Genomic DNA, 21,134 nt, shown 5'->3' on the forward strand with positions numbered 1-21,134 from the left:
CTCTTTCTTTTATTTGGTTTTGTCACGTACCACTCCTTTTCAATTAATAATTGATCCGTATTCACATTTAGTCTTTGATATCCAGTTTCTCATACTACATTACCACATTAAACTTCAGTCTGTTTGTGACATGGGGTTGTCCACTTCAAGCATGTTTACGAAGTTGATCAGATAAAATAACCCCCACTGCAGCTATGCTGAAGCCATTTATTAAATTAATTTCAAACTGGGGAGGGATTGCACTGAATGCCTGAAGGTACAAATTGCAGGAGCTCTTCACAGGACTGTATGTTGACCTGGGAGCAGCAATTGTAGGCAGTGGTTGCCTTTGATTCAAGGGTCACAGTGAGAGATCAACTAAAAAGGTTCTTTAATATGGCTTCACACAATCCTTTTGCAATCATGCTCCCTATCACCTCTACCTTCATATAAAACAAACCATCATTCTGGCATCCCACCAAAATACTTAAATGATCTCACCTCAGGGGTTTGGAAGAGGGAAATCAGAAGTTCTGCTTCATTTCTGCAGTGCCATTATGTTCTTATAATTCTACCTGATTATATTAAATTGAACACAGATGAACGTCCCACTGCACTGCATGAATTCAGCTATGCCACTTTATTGCACAAAACTGTGTAATTGTTAGATCATTGTGATTATCTCACTAATAATTAGATTATCTCTGATGTACCGGAAGTGGTGGCGCTGTGAAACGGCTGCGGCTCGCCTGCAGTCTGTCTGTTTTTACTTTTTTGTGTTCTTTTTTTTGTCTTGTTCAGTTAAACTTTTGGTTATTAGGTTGTGTTATGTGTGGGGGGGGGGGGGGGGGCTGAAACAGGGCTTTCTGTCTCTCCCTTCGGGGGAATGCGACTTTCTTGTCGTATCCCCCTTCTCTTCCCCCGTCTGAGCTGAGGCCTAATGGCGGAGCTGGCGGCCTCCAACCTGCGACCGACCTCGAGGCTCTGGAGGTAGAGCCAGCCAGTACTCACCAACGCGAGGCTGGCCGTCTTCGAGCTGCGGCGGCGTTCGGGCAGCGGCACGACTCGGCGCTCCGGTGAGGGTGGACGGCGCGGGGCTGAGACACTCCTGTGTGGGCGGCCCGGCTCCCGGCTGGAAGGCGCTCCCGTGTGGGCGGAGGGCGCGGGGCTGGAAGGTGCTCCCGTGTGGGCGGACGGCGCGGGGCTGAGACGCTCCCGTGTGGACGCCCGTCTCCCGGCTGGAAGGCGCTCCCGTGTGGGTGGCCCGGCTCCCGGCTGGAAGGTGCTCCCGTGTGGGTGGCCCGGCTCCTGGCTGGAAGGTGCTCCCGTGTGGGCGGCCCGGCTCCCGGCTGGAAGGTGCTCCCGTGTGGGCAGCCCAACTCCCGGCTGGAAGGCGCTCCCGTGTGGGTGGCCCGGCTCCCGGCTGGAAGTTGCTCCCGTGAGGACGGCCCGGCTCCCGGCTGGAAGGCGCTCCCGTGGGGGCGGCCCGGTGCGGGGCTGAGACGCTCCCGTGTGGGCGGCCCGGTGCGGGGCGGAGACGGTGCTCCGGTGGCTGAGGCGGCGTTGACCTGAATCCGGGGCTCGGCCGCGGGCCAGTGGATGACATCGTCGGGAGCTCGCGGGTCACAGGTTGAAGCCTGTTTTCCGGAGCTCCCGTGGCAACAACTGCGTGGAGGGCGGCAGCTTCGACCACCCCCGGGCCGCGGAGCTTGAACCGCGGGACTGACTTACCATCGCCCGGTGGGGTATCGCCTCAGCGCAGAGGGAGAAGAGGAGGGAAGAGACAGCAACCCTAAGACCTTTGCCTCCATCACAGTGAGGAGGTGCTTGGTGAACTCACTGTGGTGGATGGTAATTTGTGTTTATTGTGTGTTGTTTATTATTACATGTATGGCTGCAGGCAACGACATTTCGTTCAGACCGAAAGGTCTGAATGACAAATAAAGGATTCAATTCAATGTGTGGATTACTGAATGGAGAGATGCAGAGGTGGATGTAACCACTATAAAATTCAGCTGTCCTTACACAAAAACTTGTTAAATTCAAAATAAAAACAGAAAAATCCTGCATACATACAGCAGGTCAGGTCATACCTATGGGTAGAGAAAAAGTTACCATTTTGGATGGAAGACCCTTCATCAAGAAGTATGTTTGATTCTTCAGTGTTTAGATTTTCATTTAGTTATAATCTTACAGAGTTTCTTGCCCAGAGTAGAAGAATCGAGGACCAGTGGCCATAGGTTTAAGGTGAAGGAGAAAATATTTAATAGGAATCTGAGGGGTAACTTTTCCACACAAAGGGTGGTGGATGTATGGAACAAGCTGCCAGAGGAGGTAGTTGAGGCTGTGTCTATCCCAACTTTTAAGAAACAGTTAGACAGGTACATGGATAGGACAGGTTTGGAGGGATATGGACCTAACAGGGACTGGCAGGTGGGACTAGTGTAGCTGGGACATGTTGGCCGGTGTGGCCAAGTTGGGCCGAAGGGTCTGTTCCCATGCTGGATCACTATGACTCCGTGTAAGATTCAAAATTTGATCTTGACTTAAATAAAATACTGATAAATACACAACTGAAAATAAATAAAGATGCAAGTTAAATACACTTTATTTAAGGTGACTAATTAAATTAAAATCCTTCATATTATTTACGATACCAAGAACTGTTTTAACTAGTATGGTACAGAAGAAAAATCTAGAAGTATCTCTGAGCACAAATGTAAATCTGAAGTTTGAATGTTTCTTCACTATTTCTCACCTCCCTGCCCGGATTCAACTTGTGATAATTAAGCAGCAAGAAGTTGCAAAAGGACACTTGAGAAAGAGGAACCAGTGGAGAGACTAGATTGCTGTGTAAAGGGCCTGTCCCACTAATTCACAACCTCTTTTACTCGTGGACATTTTTCATCATGCTAGAAAAAACGCCTCGACCTCCTTGATATCACGACCTGCTACGACCTCCTACGACCTCGTGCCGACCATGCTGCGAGTATGAGTCAAGGGCAAACTCGGCAGAGGTCGTGAATTAGGTCGTGAAAGTGGGACAAGCCCTTAACTCCATTGGTAACAGACCTCCAGCCTGAACTACAACCTTCCACTACAACACTGTTTTCTATCATAAAGCCGGTTCTGAATCAATGCAACCAATTCACTGTTAAAGCCAAGTGTCTTAATCTTCTGGATCAGCCTGCCATGGGAGACTTTATCAAATGCCTTAGTAAAATCCACGTAGACAACATCCACCACCCCACTCATATTGTTCACCTCTATTATTATTATTGCACTATATTTGTTTATTTATTGTATGTGTGTGTATGTGTATATATACACACTGAACTTTTAAATTTATTGTTTCTCTCCTGTTATGTACTATGTACTATGTTTACATATTCTGTTGTGCTGCAGCAAGTAAGAATTTCATTGTCCTATCTGGGACATATGACAATAAAACACTCTTGACCTCCAAAAACTCGATCAAATTAGTAAGACATGACCTGCCATGCACAGTTATGCTGACTTAACCAATTATCTTCCAAATAGAAGTCTAGAACCAGGAGCCACAGTTCAAGAATAAGGGGTAAGCCATTTAGAACAGCGATGAGGAAAAAACGTTTTCACACAGTTGTCTGTAGAATTCTCTGCCACAGAAGGCGGTGGAGGCCGGTTCTCTGGATGCGTTCAAGAGAGAGTTAGATAGAGCTCTTAAAGATCAGGAGAGTCAGGGGATATGGGCAGAAGGCAGGAACGGGGTACTGATTGTGGATGATCAGCCATGATCACATTGAATGGTGGTGCAGGCACGAATGGCCGAATGGACTCCTGCATCTATTGTCCATAATCCTATCCAGAAGAATCCTCTCCAATAGGTTCCCTACCACTGACATGACTTACTGGCCTATAATTCCCTGGATTCTCTATACTTCCCTTCTTAAATAAAGGGACAGCATTGGCTATTCTCCAGTCCTGTAGCTAGAGAAGATGCAAAGATCTTTGTCAAGGGTCTCGTAATCTCCTCTTGCCACTCCCAACACCTCAGAGAGATCCCATCGGACCCAGGGGATTTATCCACCTTAATGCTCTGCAAGAGGACCAACACCTCCTCCGTCTTAATCTCAAACTGCTCTTGTGAATTAGTATTCTCCACACTGATCTCACTGTCTTCCATGTTCTTCTCCTTAGTGAAAGCAGAAGCAAAGTACTCATTTAGTACCAGCTACATCCCCAGACTCCCAAGCAAACCCCCCCCCCCTCCTTATCCTTCAGTGGTCCTACCTTCTCCCTGGTTAACTTCTTGTTTCTAATGTAGGTATAGAAAGCTTTGCATTTACTGTACCTTAATCTGACTTGCCAAAGCGATTTTGTGACCCAATTTGGCCCTTCTAATCACACACTTTTCTTTCTTCCTTTCTCTATATTCCTTAAAGGACCCATCCTCTTAAACTTTGCATGCGCTTCCTTTTACTTTTTGACCAAATTTACAACTACTTTGGTTATCCAAGGTTCCCTTACTTTGCCATCCTTATCCCTCCCCCTTACTGGAACTTGCATTCCTGCCAAATAATGTAGTTTGATTTGCTCTAGTATCTTCCTGTTGGAAGATCATTGTGAGAATCTCATAGTTTGAGTATTTGTAATCAGCACATGTTTAGTATTAATAAAAATTGAAATGAAACATTAAACAAAATGCTCAACAACCTAACTTATCAGGCTAAATTGTGTAAACCATGTCTAACTTGAATGCTGGGGGGGGTCATACAACACAGACTGCATTCAGAAATGTCGTTTTCTGAGATTAAAAGCCTGCAGGCATTGGAACATTTTTATTATACAAGGTTATTAAATGACATAGCACTAATTACATTGATAACAAATAAACAGTTAACGCAATGATGAATGTAATGTTGTTTTATAATGCTATAGATGTCTGCATTCCAAGCTTCATTTAATGTTTATCAAGTATTTGTCAGAATTTTAGGATCTTTTAAAAGTTTTTAAAGGCCCTAAGTTTTTTAAAAGATTTAAGAAGGAAGTAATGCAGAACACTTGGAATTAGTGGCATTTAATCTGATTTCATTTACAGGAGAGCTAACATTTTGACTTTGGTCACTAAATTCAAAACCAGAATGTTTGGGAGAATAATAAACATGCAAAAACATTTGATGCAGTGACATACTGATAATGAGCTGCCGGCTTCACAACAAATTCTCCAATACTCATTCTGCCTGTATATTAGTCATTGCTTTTTATGCAATGACTAACCTACTGAAAGATTCATTTTTTATACAAGCAGAATCTATGGGAAAATTGCAATACCTCCCTGGCCTGAAGCTATGCCTACTTTGCAGAAATGCTCTCTCCAACAGTTCTGAGTCCCTTTCTCATTGCTCTCCTCTGTGAACAGATTACCTACCATGCTTTGATTGTTCTGCCACTCCCCTTTTTCAGCTTTCTTCTCCACTACAATCAATCTGACGAAGGGTCTCGATCCAAAATGTCACCTATCCATGTTCTCCAGAGATGTTACCTGACCCGCTGAGTTACTCCAGCACTTTGTGTCCTGTTATATATTAACCAGCATCTGCAGTTCTTTGTTTCAACATTCTGCATATTTTAATGTTTTACACTGCGTTTTCCAGCATTCTGAGCCTGCTCTAGTCTTTCCATTCTAGCCAAAAGTTCCTCTTGGTAAAGCTACAAATAGCAAGGTTGAAAATAAAACAATTAAACAATACATCTTCGTAAGTAAAGTTGAAGGGAATAGATTGCTGTATTCCTATCAAAATAGAAAATCAAATTAAAGAATGTAAAAAATGTTTCTAAACTATTATTATCAACTGCAATAAATGTTTGATTCTGTAAAAACAAAATTAATACCTATTGAAGTCTTTGAGGGAGAAGTACATTGGATAAAAATGTGAGATTTGAAATTGTGTGCTAGTCCAACAGTGATAATGCAGCCCAGGAATGTGGAGACCAGCTGCTGAGTGGCTAACTTACTGCAGATGCAAGATCAAAGTTATTACCTTCCTTGGCGATTGGTTTGGTATTACGCAGGTGCATTTAACTGCTGAGTTAAAAGGAGACTTCCAGGTCTAGAATTACGATAATGTTTCCTGCCTCCTCCGAAGAACTAAAAGAATTAAATGTAATATAATGTGACTCCTTACTGGGGTTCTGGTCACAATTTCAAAGTCATTTTCTAGTCCTCAACGCCGTTGTTTAATTGCAATGGAAATTATAAAAAGATGTCACTGAGGTGAAGTATTATTTGCCATTTCCACAGATGATCATCTAGGAATTTCAAATGCTATACTAGATAACATGTAAAAATATTCATGCTCCTTCCACATGTTTCATCCCCATACTGACACATGCCAACACAAATTTACCAGCTTTGGGGAATATAAACAAGATGCCCCACCAAATATTGAATTTGACATTAAAATGGCATATTCCAGTTAATAATGTTTAAACAACAGGGACAATAGAAAGTCAGTGTGGTAATGAAGCATCTTCCAGTCAATTAATAGGTTGAACAGCTTAAAACACACCAATCAGAGTTTGATAGGCAGAAGGCATGAATCCTACAAATGTAACACCTTGAACCAAACTCACCACATTTTACAATGACAACCTTCAATGTTCCTTTAGTGTCTATCTAAAAGAACTCATCAGCTTTTCTGAACCTACAGTTTTGATTTTCTTCCCCAAATACAATAATGTTAAAGATAATTATAAATAAGCTAGAAAGAGTGCAGAGGAGATTTATGAGGTTATTGACAGGACTCAAGGGCCTGAGCTATAGGAACTAGGAGCATCAAAAACCAGAGGAGATAGGTTTAAGGTGAGATGTGAAAGATTTAGCAGGAACCTGAAGAGCAACTTTTTCACTCTGAGAGTGGTGGGTATATGGAACAAGCTGCAGAGTAGGAGTGAAGCAAGTACTGAAACGTCACTTAAAAGACACTTGGACACTATGAAAGGTTTAAAGAGATATGGATAAAATGTGGGCAAATGGGACTAGCTTAGTTGAGATCCTGGTCGGCATGGAAGAATTGGGACATAGGGCCTGTTTCTGTGCTCTGTGATTCTATGACTCAATGACAAAGATAATTATTTGATCCAAAGTTTACTTTTTATTCTATATTCTATTTCTAAAGGTGCAATCAGTGAGTTGATATGTAAAATGAAGAGGGAAAGCTTGCTCAAAGCAGGCCTTTATGAAGGGTGATATTCCAATGTCACCATAGTCTGTCACAGACCTGGTGTGGTGAGGTGAAGTAACATTTGCAAAAAACAATTCCCATTCACTGAAAACAGCGGGAACTTCTGCAGAACCAAATATGTGCATCTGCAAACACTGGAAACGACGACCAACTAACCTGCCCCTCCCCCCAATCCTTCAACCAATACTGCCCAGCACACCTTGCGAAAAAAATCTGTTTCTTTATTTACTTAAAAAAAAGATTTGTTTCAATTCTTTCACTGAGATTTCTTCATCTGTGTAATGTTTAACTTTGTTGCCCTTGGGCTTGAATGACCTGTTGACTTTAGTTTCTATCTCCTTTTGCCTCTCTGTCACAGATAGAAAAAAAGATCTTCCAGGCTCCAGGCAGTAAGTTTTTGTGAACAATATGTATGGTGATGGTTGCTTTCCTACCTGCAGATTCCTAAACTCAAAATAGAGCACACTCTTATCATAAATCAAAATTAAACTCATAGTACATCACACTAATGTTGGTTAGCATTCCCCAGGCGAGGCCACATTCATATTTATGCCACAATGTACAAACTGTGGTGATCGGTATGCATATTATGTGGAAGCATTAATATTATTTGTTTAATCTGTAAGGTATTTATGATACAGTTTAAATGATAAGGGAAACTTATATTAGTGAAATTGGACATGACCTGAGGTGCAAAAGATGAGATTCCTGTTGTGTCTGGTTACAGGACAAGTTTGATATTAAATCTCATTGAAGATGATAGCACACCACATCATGTGCAGCATAACACCTTCATCAATTGTGATTTTACCTATTTTGTGTCCCAGTGCATTTTACTCTTCTTCCGCCACTTATTTATCTTTGACTGTTAATGGAAAATATAGAGAAGGATTCTGATCAAATTGTTGGTGTGCAATCAACACATTATGTAATTGAATTGTTTTAGAATATTTCAACCTTAGCTTTTAGCAGCAGTGCACTTTAGAATGTGACTGCAGGTATCTATTTAGAGACTTTATTGAAATCTTTCATAACATTTTTTTAACCAAAAAAAAATAGAAATCAGAAAGTTACAAGAACAACGTGTTAATTTTCAAAGCAGATCTACACATAAATTCTCTGGGAATTTGTGACAAATTAAAAACGTTTAACAGAGTACATACTAAAGTAAATAATGTAAATACAAGGTAAACCTGTATGCAATTTGTATTCAGTCCGCAATCATTATTTTGGCATTGGTTTTGAACCCTCAGGAATAGAAGATATGAGCAATAAGTGCTTAATCTCCAATTACAGTAGAAAAGTCTATTGGTAGCAATATGTTTTTGATTACTACTGGTTTGATCAGTACCAAATGTGGAACAATCTTATCTGATACACAAAGGTTTTGCATATAATGCAGGGTTTGTCTGGAAGATTCAGTCACAGCCTAGAACAGTAAGGCCCAACAAAAGTAAATCTCACATTAAAAATAGATTCTGTATATGCAGGAGAGTGAAAACAAAACTGAGTAACTCAGCTTCCTCAAAAAATGGAAGGGCCACTACTGATTAAGCATTGACAAATGCGTTAAAAAACAGAAAATGCTTCAAAATCTCAGCAGCTTAAGTTTCCATTGAATATTGTGTAATTGATACAAAAGATACAAACACACGGATATATAAAATCATAAAATTGCACAGCACTGAGACAGCACATTAGACCCGCCTTGGCCATGTGATTGCCTCAGTGATGTCTATTTTGTTTAGTTTAGTTTAGTTTAATTTATTGTGACATGTACAGTGAAAAGCTTTTGTTGCGTGCTAACCAGTCAGTGGAAAGACAATACATGATTACATTCGAGCCATTCGCAGTGTACAGATACTTGATAAAGGGCATAACACTATGCCTATCCGATAGCCTCTTAAATGTTGCAATTATATCTGTTTCTACCACCTCCTCCAGCAAACAAATCCATCTATCCTATTTGTGCCACATACATTTATATGCATCTCAGCCTCCTCTTCTATTCCAAAGCCTATCCAATCATTCCTTACAATTGCAGCTTACCCATCCCAGGCAACATCCTGGTGAATCTCTTCTTCACTCTCTCTACTACCACATCACATCCTCAAGTGTGATGCCCACAAATGTACACAACAGTTTAACTGCCATCTAACCAATGTTTTGTGTAGCTGCAATTGGAATTCTCAACCATTGCCTTGGCCCAGAAGGGCGAGGGCAAGCATACCAAATACCTTATTTATTAGCTTATTAACCTGTGCATCCATTTTCAGGGAACTTTGTGCTTGGATCTCTTTTTCTGTCTTACTTGGATCTTGGATCTCTCTCTCTACATCAACACTCCTAAGGTCTCTGCTATTGACTCTCTATGTCCAAGTACATTTTCTAAAGGGTATTACGGCACAATTGTTTGGATGAAATCAATTTAAACCTTAAATACTGTGTGGATAAAATAAAGTGCTATTTTATTTGCAAGAAGTGGAGTGATGACTGTACATTGTATTCCAGGAAATTTGCGCTTTTGGGGAAAAAAACTCTAAAAGTTACTCACCTGGATAATTGGAGCCTTTGCAATTTTGGGGCCCAAGGGATGGCACAGCTGTGTAGAAGTAAATTCCTGCTCACTGATGTGAAATGCATATTATAACTTACTGGAATGTGTTCTCTGCCTCTAAAATCTGTTTTTTATTGAAGTAAACTGAATGTAAGTGAAGTGCTTGATAAAAAATACATCTATTGATGCTCCTGAACACATCATCAGTGATGTAACCTGGGGTCATTGGGTGTTTCGGGTCTTCAAACATCAGACACCCTCACCCAGGAGACCCAGCTGTGGTTGATCAGACCACGAGTTATGTTCAGGTGGCATTCGCTCCTCCCCATGGACCTCCTCTCCTGATCCAGAGCCATCTCGAGCCCTTCTCCACTGCCTCTGTGGTGTTCTTGATGGCTCTTCTCCTCTCCATTCCATTGATGCTCAGCGCACTCAAGACTTTGTAGAGCGATTGCCCTGCAAAACCTCTACAACCAACCTCGATGGGCATACACCTTGCCTCCCAGCCCTGCTTACGGCAGTCTATGGCCAGCTCTTCGTACTTGGTCATCTTTCTCTCGTGGGCCTCCTCCAGACGGTCCTCCCACGGCACTGTCAGTTTCAACAAGACGATATATTTGGCTGCCTCTGAGACCAGGAGGATGTTTGGCCTCAGGGAGGTCGTGGCAATGTGCTGTGGGAACTTCAGCTGTTTCACTAGGTCTACAGAAAGCTGCCAGTCCTGCGCAGTTGCCATTTTCCTGACTCATTCCTGGCTGCTGTGGTTCTTGGCAGCTGCACTCCGGCCTTCACAAAGGTGATCATCTGGGTAGTGGGGCGTGCTCGTCTGCAACTGCTGATTCCCATGCTGATGGCTTCTGCAATAGGTTTAAGAACTTGGTCGTAACGCCAGGTGTACTGGCCCTGCCCAAGAGCCTTTGGGAAGCAGCTCAGGATGTGTTCCAACGTCCCCTTGCCTGAGCATTGCGGGCAATCTGGAGATTCCGCTTTGCCCCAGATGAAGAGGTTCGATGGGCTGGACATGGCATCGTACACTGCCTGGACCAGGAACTTGATGCGCTGAGGTTCAGCCTGCCAGAGCTCAGTCCATGTTACTTTTCGATCCATGGCCTGCTCCCACCTTGTCCAGGCTCCCTGCTGCCTCAAGCCAAATGCTCTAGTAAACCTCTCCTCCTCCACCGCTGCCCACACTTCCTCCTGGACCAGCCTGCGCCTCTCCTTCCCCTTGGCCTTATCAAACTGGGGAGTTGGGAAGCTTCCCAGACCAGCTCTTCCCCGAGTCACTGCTCCCACCAGGACGCTTGCAGCACGGCTTCTCCGGCTTTCCACTTCCTCCCAGTTTTCACCTCTACCGCTGCTTGAGCCACCTTGGGGTCACTGGAGTCCCTGTACAGCATCACCTCTCTGGCCCGAGTCACCTTAAACTCCTCCTCCAGGGACTTCAGGGGCAGCTGGAGCTTGGTGTTATTTCCGTAAAGGGCGATGCTGCTAAGGCTCCTGGGCAGTCCCAGCCACCTCCTGAGAAAGCTGCTGACTTTCCTCTCCAATCTCTCTATGATGGATATTGGGACTTCGGAGACAAGCAGTGGCCAAAGCATCCTTGGCAGGATACCATGCTGGTAAATCCATGCCTTGAACTTGCCGGGAAGCCCCGACCGGTCCACCGCTCTCAACCAACTCTCCAGCTCCTGACAGGTTTCCTGGAATGATGCTGTATCCTTCAGGCTGCTGTTAAACACCTTGCCAAGACTCTTCACTGGCCTTTTCGGAGACAGTTGGGATTGGTGTCCCTTCGATGTTGAAGCGGAACCTGTCCATGACTTTGCCCTTCTTCGGCACCAGTGACCTTGATTTTCCTGGCTTAAACCTCATCCTTGCCCATCCAATCAGTTTCTCCAACCCCTGCAGGATCCACCTGCCTCCTGGCACTGACTCAGTGGTGACAGTCAGGTCGTCCATGAAGGCTCTGATTGGTGGTTGGCGTATTCCTGACTTGGTCCGAGGGCCCCGGCACTCTTGCTCAGCAGACTTGACGATCATGTTCATCGCCAAGGCAAAAAGGATCACAGAGATGGTGCAGCCTGTGATGATCCCAACCTCCAGTCTGTGCCTCTCTGATGTTACTAACGCTGCTTAGATTCTCATGTTGAACTGGTTGTAATAGTCTAGGATGAGATCTGCCACTTGGCCCGGCTCATGATGCTTGGCCATGACGGTCTGTATCAGCTTGTGCGGGATGGAGCCGTCGGCGTTGGCCAGGTCAAGCCAGAGCACTGTCAGGTCTCCCTTGTTCTCTCTGGTTTCTCTGATGAGCTTGGTCATCATTCCCATGTGCTCTAGACACCCTGACACTCCAGATAAGCCTCCCTTTTGCACTGAGCTGTCGATGTAGCCATTGCTGGAGAGGAAGTTGGTCACCCGCCTCACCACTATGCTGAAGAAGATCTTGCCTTCAAGGTGATGATCCTGAACTGATCGATCTTCTTGGAATCGTCTTCCTTTGGGATCCAGACTCCTTCAGCGAATCGCCACTGCTGCGCCACTTTCCCTCTCTTCCAGATGACTTTCAGGATCTTCCACTGCTGTTTCAGTAACAAGAGGCAGTTCTTGTAGACCCTATAGGGGACTCTGCTCAGGCCAGGGGCTGAGCCAGCTCTTGCTCTCTTCACAACGTCCTGGACCTCTTTCAGGAGTGGCTCTCTACTATCATACTCCTTGATGGGTGGAGGTGGTTTTATCAGGATGTTGCACTGGCCCAGCTCCTGCTGCCTGACGGGGTCACTGTAGGTTGTCTGGATGTGCTGGTTGATCTCCTCCTTAGAGCAAGCTAAACTCCCACTGCGCTTCTGCCCTAACAGTTGTTTGGTGAAGCTGGCATCCTGGCTCTTTCCTTCCGGCGTCTTCGGTGGCACTCAGCTCTACGGAGGGTCAGCAGCTTATTCCTCAGTATGGTTCGCAGTTCAACCAAGCGGGGAAGTTGCTCTTCGCTGGCCTCCTTATACTGCTTCTTGAGGGACTTCAGCTCCTGCCGGATCTTGTGGATCTTTGTTGCTCGTTGGTTCATGGTGAAAGGTGTTCTGGCCGGCTTCTTCTCCACTGCTCCAAACCTTTCCACAGCTAGGCTAATGATGATTGTCGTCATCGTCCGCAGCCTTCGATCCACGTCTCCCCTCGCAGTTGCTTGTCGACGTCCTCGTCGAACTGATGCCAGACTGCCATCTTGCAGGCCTGTGACCATTTGACTCGTACCTTCTCCGGAGGTCTGTTCTGAGGGACTAGTTGCGCCACTTGGAGACTTCGGGCTCTATGGGGTGCTTCCGGACCCGGCTCCTTCTGCGTCTCACCAGGTAAAATACCTGTGCGATGTGACACTCTCTCTCCCTCCAAACACTTCATCCGGGTCTGGTGTATCCTCAGGCCTCGGCTGTTCTTGCAGACCTTTACACATCTGCATTTGATACTCATAATCGGTTATCCATTGCCATTAGTCATTAGCCTTTGATCTGTCAAATTGAGGTGCTCATCCTCCCCCCCTCTCGGACACCCCTGGGGGTATTTTTCCACGTGTTTTTCTGTAGCGTGATTTGGATCTCCTCCTCTCAGAGGATGCGGTTTGGGCTGCCAACCCGCCCAGCCCCGGTTGCCGTCTTTCCGAACTGTCCACTGTCTCTCCAGTCGTCACCACCCTATTCTTACTTGTCAACCAGCCTATTCCTGGTCGCTACTGGTTTTGCCAGCACAGTGATTGATACAAATACATCTATTGATGCTCCTGAACACATTATCAGTGATGTAAATTAATCACAATCTGAAACGTCACCCATCCATGGCCTCTGGAGATGACGCCCAATCCCTGAGTTACTCCAGCACTTTGTGCCTTTTTTGTTAACCTGCATGTGCAGTTTCTTGTTTCTCTAGGTTAGTATTGTACCTTTCTCATCCATCATTAAAAAACTGTGAATAAACACAAAAAGTTGGAGTAACTCCATGGGTCAGACAGCATCTCTGGAGAAAAGGAATAGGTGATGTTTTGGGTCCGACCTTCTGAGTTACTTCAGCTTTTTGTGTCTATCTTCAGTTTAAACCAGCATCTGCAGTTCCTTCCTACACATTGGAAAACTGTGTATGGTTTCCGATGTGAAGTGCAATGAGTAGCTATTGACAAATTGCCCATTAGTGCTAACCAAGGATGTATCTCCAACCAAAAATACCTAAAAGAATAACCAGTCATGGTTGAATCAAAGCTGTCTACCCTTGATAGCAGCAGTGAACTTGCTGCAAATACGTTGAAATCTAATCTCCTATACATGTGGCATTGCTCATGCATAAAAAGTTAAAGTATTACTTATGTAGCACAACTGGATAGCTAAAAGTATTGGGGGGGGGGGGGGGCGACAGTGTGGAGGCAGGAATTGGGCTAAAGCTGTTAAAATTCTCATGGGATAAAGATGAGAAATTAGCAATTTAGATTCAAATTATCGTGAAACTGGATTTGAGTTGATGAGGTTCCAAGGGCTACTTCCACTAATCTTCTCTATTTCTTGCCTGTGGCAGCTGCCGTGGTTCAATCTTAGAAACCTTCACAGAAAAAATAATAAATCACAGTGACGTGCCCGTAGGCCAACCAGATGCAGGAAATTCTCATGAAATGCTGGTTAGATGTCTGAACTTGCATGATGGAATAAAAGGGCTGCACAGGCATTTTTCATTTTACAAAAACATTTCTTGAAGTGCAAAGAAAATCAAAACGCTGTCCATGGGGTTTGCCTGCAGCAGTGGAATCTGATATCTTGCAGAACTAACCCACTCCAGGATCCACTCCTGCAACATATAACACTGACGAAGACTGACGATTAAATTGAGACGTTTAGAATGTGCAGCTTGTGGTGGTCGAATTTCCTTATCTTTGTATGTGCAAGGAATGTGTAATTCTGGCCATGCAGCATGGAGTCTGCAAGTATAAGAATAAAAACACCTCCATTCCCATCTCCAGCCCACATTCTCAAGCTCTCCAATTGTCCAGCAAAATTCACTGAGAGGAGAGTTAAGATGAAAACAAGGCTGTGAGTGTGGGAAACAAGCAGTTGTCTTTTTTCCCCCTCGTAAGTGGTTACTGCTGGTTATCTGTGTCAATGTTTAGCTGTACTTCAGATCATGAATTAAATGCACTGTTCTGCGTTAACAGGTTACATTTCAATGGGGTTCCTGTTTTTCATCACGATCAACATACTGTCAACTTCCTGAAAAAGAAGATTAATTTTCAGTGTGGAAACATCTCGCAACAAATTTGTTGATGGATTTTTCAGTCTGAAGTTAGAAAAAAATATCAGTTGTTTTGTCTTGATAGTTTTTTTGGGTGAGGATGTCTAGCACGAGTCACATTGCAATATTTGTAAATTTTTCTGCCGTCTATTCAGCGTGGCAGGGCGTGCTGGGAATCTGCATTCTTAACTTGTGCCAGAGTATTGACTAACAAAGCAGGTCAAAGTCTGCACCACATGCACCAACTGGAGTTTGATCTTGCCAGAGATGTTGCCACTGAGAATTTTCATCTGCTGGGCACGCATCCAGATTGGGCGAACTGTCAATAAGAAATTTCTCCTACTATCAACTTTGACCCTTTGTTCCTTTGATCAAACTGAATGAAAGTCTATGTTAAAGGGAATTATTGGGATTTAATAAAATCTTTCACTGTCAGTTATCTATACTGTGGTTATTGATTCCATTTTAAATATCACTCATTAATAAGGCAGCAGATTTTCGCTCTCCTTTTTGATGGATGAAACATTAATATTTCCTGTCTGAAGAAGGGTTTCGGCCCGAAACGTCGCCTATTTCCTTCGCTCCATAGATGCTGCTGCACCCGCTGAGTTTCCCCAGCAATTTTGTGTACCTTTAATATTTCATGGACAGTTTTCCACAGATGAATGAGAAATACAATAAAATGTTGTAATAGTCTAGGATGAGATCTGCCACTTGGCCCGGCTCATGATGCTTGGCCATGACGGTCTGTATCAGCTTGTGCGGGATGGAGCCGTCGGACAGAACTGCTGTAGCTTTGGGAGCAACAACAACAGCAGCAGCAGCAGGAGGAGATTAGCAAGAGATACGACTGATTGGCTCTAGCCCAAGTGGGAGGAGAGAAGTGAAAACAGTTTAAGTACAGGTCAAGGACAGGCAGACTTGACTCAGAACTGCTGTAGCTTTGGGAGCAACAACAACAGCAGCAGCAGCAGGAGGAGATTAGCAAGAGATACGACTGATTGGCTCTAGCCCAAGTGGGAGGAGAGAAGTGAAAACAGTTTAAGTACAGGTCAAGGACAGGCAGACTTGACTCAGAACTGCTGTAGCTTTGGGAGCAACAACAACAGCAGCAGCAGCAGGAGGAGATTAGCAAGAGATACGACTGATTGGCTCTAGCCCAAGTGGGAGGAGAGAAGTGAAAACAGTTTAAGTACAGGTCAAGGACAGGCAGACTTGACTCAGAACTGCTGTAGCTTTGGGAGCAACAACAACAGCAGCAGCAGCAGGAGGAGATTAGCAAGAGATACGACTGATTGGCTCTAGCCCAAGTGGGAGGAGAGAAGTGAAAACAGTTTAAGTACAGGTCAAGGACAGGCAGACTTGACTCAGAACTGCTGTAGCTTTGGGAGCAACAACAACAGCAGCAGCAGCAGGAGGAGATTAGCAAGAGATACGACTGATTGGCTCTAGCCCAAGTGGGAGGAGAGAAGTGAGTCAGTGCTGGGAAAACAGCTGAAAACTGAGGAATTTGGTTTGTAAATTGGTAAATCAGGCAATTTATCCGTCAATTTAAGTAAGACTGCTCTTAGGGAGCGGCAGTGAGTGAGCGGCCTTGTGAGGGAAGTGCCCTGTGAGAAAAGTGTGAGTCTTTGGCTCGAGAGTCTTCGGAGAGGAGGCTGAGGAGAGGAGACCACGCAATACGCTTGAGAGGTAGAGACGAAAGAAGGAGATGTCAGGCAAGCTGATTCAGTGCGATGCTTGCAGTATGTGGGAGGTCAAGGACACCGCTGGTGCCTCTAGCTGCTACAAATGCGAAAAGTGCATCCAGGTAGAGCTCCTGAAGGGCCGTGTTGGGGAACTGGAGAAGCAAGTGGATGACCTCCGGTTCGTCCGAGAAACGGAGTCGTTCCTCGACAAGTCCTACAGTACGATTGTTACACCTAAGGTACTGGAAGAGAGAAGGTGGGAGACAGTGAGAACGGGAGGGAAGCATGGAATGCCAACTTCCCCGGGGGTTGTACCTCTTGTGAACAGGTTCACCCACTTAGAAGCTGTCGGGACAGAAGAGGTGTTTACACTGGGCGGCGGACTGGCTTGTGATGCGAATAGGGCTGTTGAGCCAAAACCAAAAAGGCCTAAGGCAGGCAACGCCATTGTAGTAGGGGACTCCATTGTGAGAGGTACGGACAGGGGTTTCTGCGGCAACAGACGGGATGCGAGGATGGTGTGCTGCCTTCCTGGTGCCAGGATCCAGGATGTCACGGACAGAGTGCAGAAAATCCTCAAGGGCGAAGGTGAACATCCGGAAGTGGTAGTGCATGTCGGCACAAACGATGTCGGAAAGAAGGGGATGAATATTCTGCAGCGTGACTTTAGAGAGCTCGGAAAAATGCTGAAAAACAGGACCTCCAGGGTTGTTATCTCCGGTTTGCTTCCAGTTCCTCGTGCTGGCGAGAGCAGGAACAGGGAGATACGGGACCTGAACGTGTGGCTGAGGAACTGGTGCACGGGGCAGGGATTTAGATTCTTAGATCACTGGGATCTGTTTTGGGGTAAGGGGGAACTGTACAAAAGGGACGGATTGCATCTTAACAGGTGTGGGACCAGCATTCTGGCAGCCAGGTTTGCCACTGCTACACGGGTGGTTTTAAACTGAATAAGGGGGGTGGGGTGTCGAATGGGCTAGTGGAGGATGGAGTTAAAGGGAAAGGGTTTCCTAAATGTGTGAGCGTAGAGACAGAGGGGTGTAAAATGAGGGTAGAAGCAATAGGTAGCAAGGTGAAAAGTAAAAGTGGCAGGCCGGAAAATCCAGGGCAAAAATCAAAAAGGGCCACTTTTCAACAAAATTGTATAAGGGGTAAGAGTGTTGTAAAAACAAGCCTGAAGGCTTTGTGTCTCAATGCAAGGAGCATTCGTAATAAGGTGGATGAGTTGAATGTGCAGATAGCTATTAATGACTATGATATAGTTGGGATCACGGAGACATGGCTCCAGGGTGACCAAGGCTGGGAGCTGAACATCCAGGGATATTCAATATTCAGGAGGGATAGAGAGAAAGGAAAAGGAGGTGGGGTAGCGTTGCTGATTAGAGAGGAGATTAACGCAATGGAAAGGAAGGACATTAGTTTGCAGGATGTGGAATCGGTATGGGTAGAGCTGCGAAACACTAAGGGGCAGAAAACGCTGGTGGGTGTTGTGTACAGGCCACCTAACAGTAGTAGTGAAGTTGGAGATGGTATCAAACAGGAAATTAGAAATGCGTGCGACAAAGGCAAAACCGTTATAATGGGTGACTTCAATCTACATATAGATTGGGTGAATCAAATTGGCAGGGGTGCTGAGGAAGAGGATTTTTTGGAATGTATGCGGGATAGTTATCTAAATCAACATGTAGAGGAACCAACGAGAGAGCAGGCTATTTTAGACTGGGTATTGAGTAATGAGGAAGGGTTAGTTAGCAGTCTTGTTGTACGTGCCCCCTTGGGCAAGAGTGACCATAATATGGTTGAGTTCTTCATTAGGATGGAGAGTGACATTGTTAATTCAGAAACAATGGTTCTTAACTTAAAGAAAGGTAACTTTGAGGGTATGAGATGTGAATTGGCCAAGATTGACTGGCAATTAATTCTAAAAGGGTTGACGGTGGATATGCAATGGAAGACATTTAAAGACTGCATGGATGAACTACAAAAATTGTTCATCCCAGTTTGGCAAAAGAATAAATCAGGGAAGGTAGTGCATCCGTGGATAACAAGGGAAATCAGGGATAGTATCAAAGCGAAGGATGATGCGTACAAATTAGCCAGAAAAAGCAGCATACCGGAGGACTGGGAGAAATTCAGAGACCAGCAGAGGAGGACAAAGGGCTTAATTAGGAAAGGAAAAATAGATTATGAAAGAAAACTGGCAGGGAACATAAAAACTGACTGCAAAAGTTTTTATAGATATGTGAAAAGGAAGAGATTAGTTAAAACAAATGTAGGTCCCTTGCAGTCAGAAACGGGTGAGTTGATCATGGGGAACAAGGATATGGCGGACCAATTGAATAACTACTTTGGTTCCGTCTTCACTAAGGAAGACATAAATAATCTGCCGGAAATAGCAGGGGACCGCGGGTCAAAGGAGTTGGAGGAATTGAGTGAAATCCAGGTTAGCCGGGAAGTGGTGTTGGGTAAATTAAATGGATTAAAGGCCGATAAATCCCCAGGGCCAGATAGGCTGCATCCCAGAGTACTTAAGGAAGTAGCTCCAGAAATAGTGGATGCATTAGTAATAATCTTTCAAAACTCTTTAGATTCTGGAGTAGTTCCTGAGGATTGGCGGGTAGCAAACGTAACCCCACTTTTTAAGAAGGGAGGGAGAGAGAAAACGGGGAATTACAGACCAGTTAGTCTAACATCGGTAGTGGGGAAACTGCTAGAGTCAGTTATTAAAGATGGGATAGCAGCACATTTGGAAAGTGGTGAAATCATTGGACAAAGTCAGCATGGATTTACAAAAGGTAAATCATGTCTGACGAATCTTATAGAATTTTTCGAGGATGTAACTAGTAGCGTGGATAGGGGAGAACCAGTGGATGTGGTGTATCTGGACTTCCAGAAGGCTTTCGACAAGGTCCCACATAAGAGATTAGTTTACAAACTTAAAGCACACGGCATTGGGGGTTCAGTATTGATGTGGATAGAGAACTGGCTGGCAAACAGGAAGCAAAGAGTAGGAGTAAACGGGTCCTTTTCACAATGGCAGGCAGTGACTAGTGGGGTACCGCAAGGCTCAGTGCTGGGACCCCAGCTATTTACAATATATATTAATGATCTGGATGAGGGAATTGAAGGCAATATCTCCAAGTTTGCGGATGACACGAAGCTGGGGGGCAGTGTTAGCTGTGAGGAGGATGCTAGGAGACTGCAAGGTGACTTGGATAGGCTGGGTGAGTGGGCAAATGTTTGGCAGATGCAGTATAATGTGGATAAATGTGAGGTTATCCATTTTGGTGGCAAAAACAGGAAAGCAGACTATTATCTAAATGGTGGCCGACTAGGAAAAGGGGAGATGCAGCGAGACCTGGGTGTCATGGTACACCAGTCATTGAAAGTGGGCATGCAGGTGCAGCAGGCAGTGAAGAAAGCGAATGGTATGTTAGCTTTCATAGCAAAAGGATTTGAGTATAGGAGCAGGGAGGTTCTACTGCAGTTGTACAGGGTCTTGGTGAGACCACACCTGGAGTATTGCGTACAGTTTTGGTCTCCAAATCTGAGGAAGGACATTATTGCCATAGAGGGAGTGCAGAGAAGGTTCACCAGACTGATTCCTGGGATGTCAGGACTGTCTTATGAAGAAAGACTGGATAGACTTGGTTTATACTCTCTAGAATTTAGGAGATTGAGAGGGGATCTTATAGAAACTTACAAAATTCTTAAGGGGTTGGACAGGCTAGATGCAGGAAGATTGCTCCCGATGTTGGGGAAGTCCAGGACAAGGGGTCACAGCTTAAGGATAAGGGGGAAATCCTTTAAGACCGAGATGAGAAGAACTTTTTTCACACAGAGAGTGGTGAATCTCTGGAACTCCCTGCCACAGAGGGTAGTCGAGGCCAGTTCATTGGCTATATTTAAGAGGGAGTTAGATGTGGCCCTTGTGGCTAAGGGGATCAGAGGGTATGGAGAGAAGGCAGGTACGGGATACTGAGTTGGATGATCAGCCATGATCATATTGAATGGCGGTGCAGGCTCGAAGGGCCGAATGGCCTACTCCTGCACCTAATTTCTATGTTTCTATGTTTCTATGTGGTTGCTGGGGGTCTAAGTGCAAAGTCTTTACATGAAGAAAGTTGTTAAAATGACCTTCAGGAGATAGAAAGTAATATAGATGCTGGAATCTGGATTAAAATAACACCTTTTGTGAGAGATACTTGAAGATGAATCATGAGTTAGATATAGCTCTTAGGGCTAACAGAATCAAGGGATATGGGGAGAAAGCAGGAACGGTGCTGATTTAGGATGATCAGCCATGATCATATTGAATGGTGGTGCTGGCTCAAAGTGCCGAATTGCCTACTCCTGCACCTATTTTCTATATTTCTATCAGGCAGCATCTATGGGAGGGCAAACCTTTCTCTATTGAGATAT

At 44.7% G+C, this 21,134-nt stretch overlaps 1 protein-coding gene across 1 annotated transcript in view; it reads right to left on the reverse strand.

Moving 5' to 3' along the window:
• Positions 1 to 21,134, reverse strand: part of nt5dc1 (5'-nucleotidase domain containing 1) — a 492,890-nt gene that overhangs the window by 9,196 nt on the left and 462,560 nt on the right. The gene's annotated exons all lie outside the window — the stretch shown is intronic.

This window comes from Amblyraja radiata, chromosome 5, assembly GCF_010909765.2.
Source record: "Amblyraja radiata isolate CabotCenter1 chromosome 5, sAmbRad1.1.pri, whole genome shotgun sequence".
Classification (NCBI taxonomy): Eukaryota; Metazoa; Chordata; class Chondrichthyes; order Rajiformes; family Rajidae; genus Amblyraja; species Amblyraja radiata.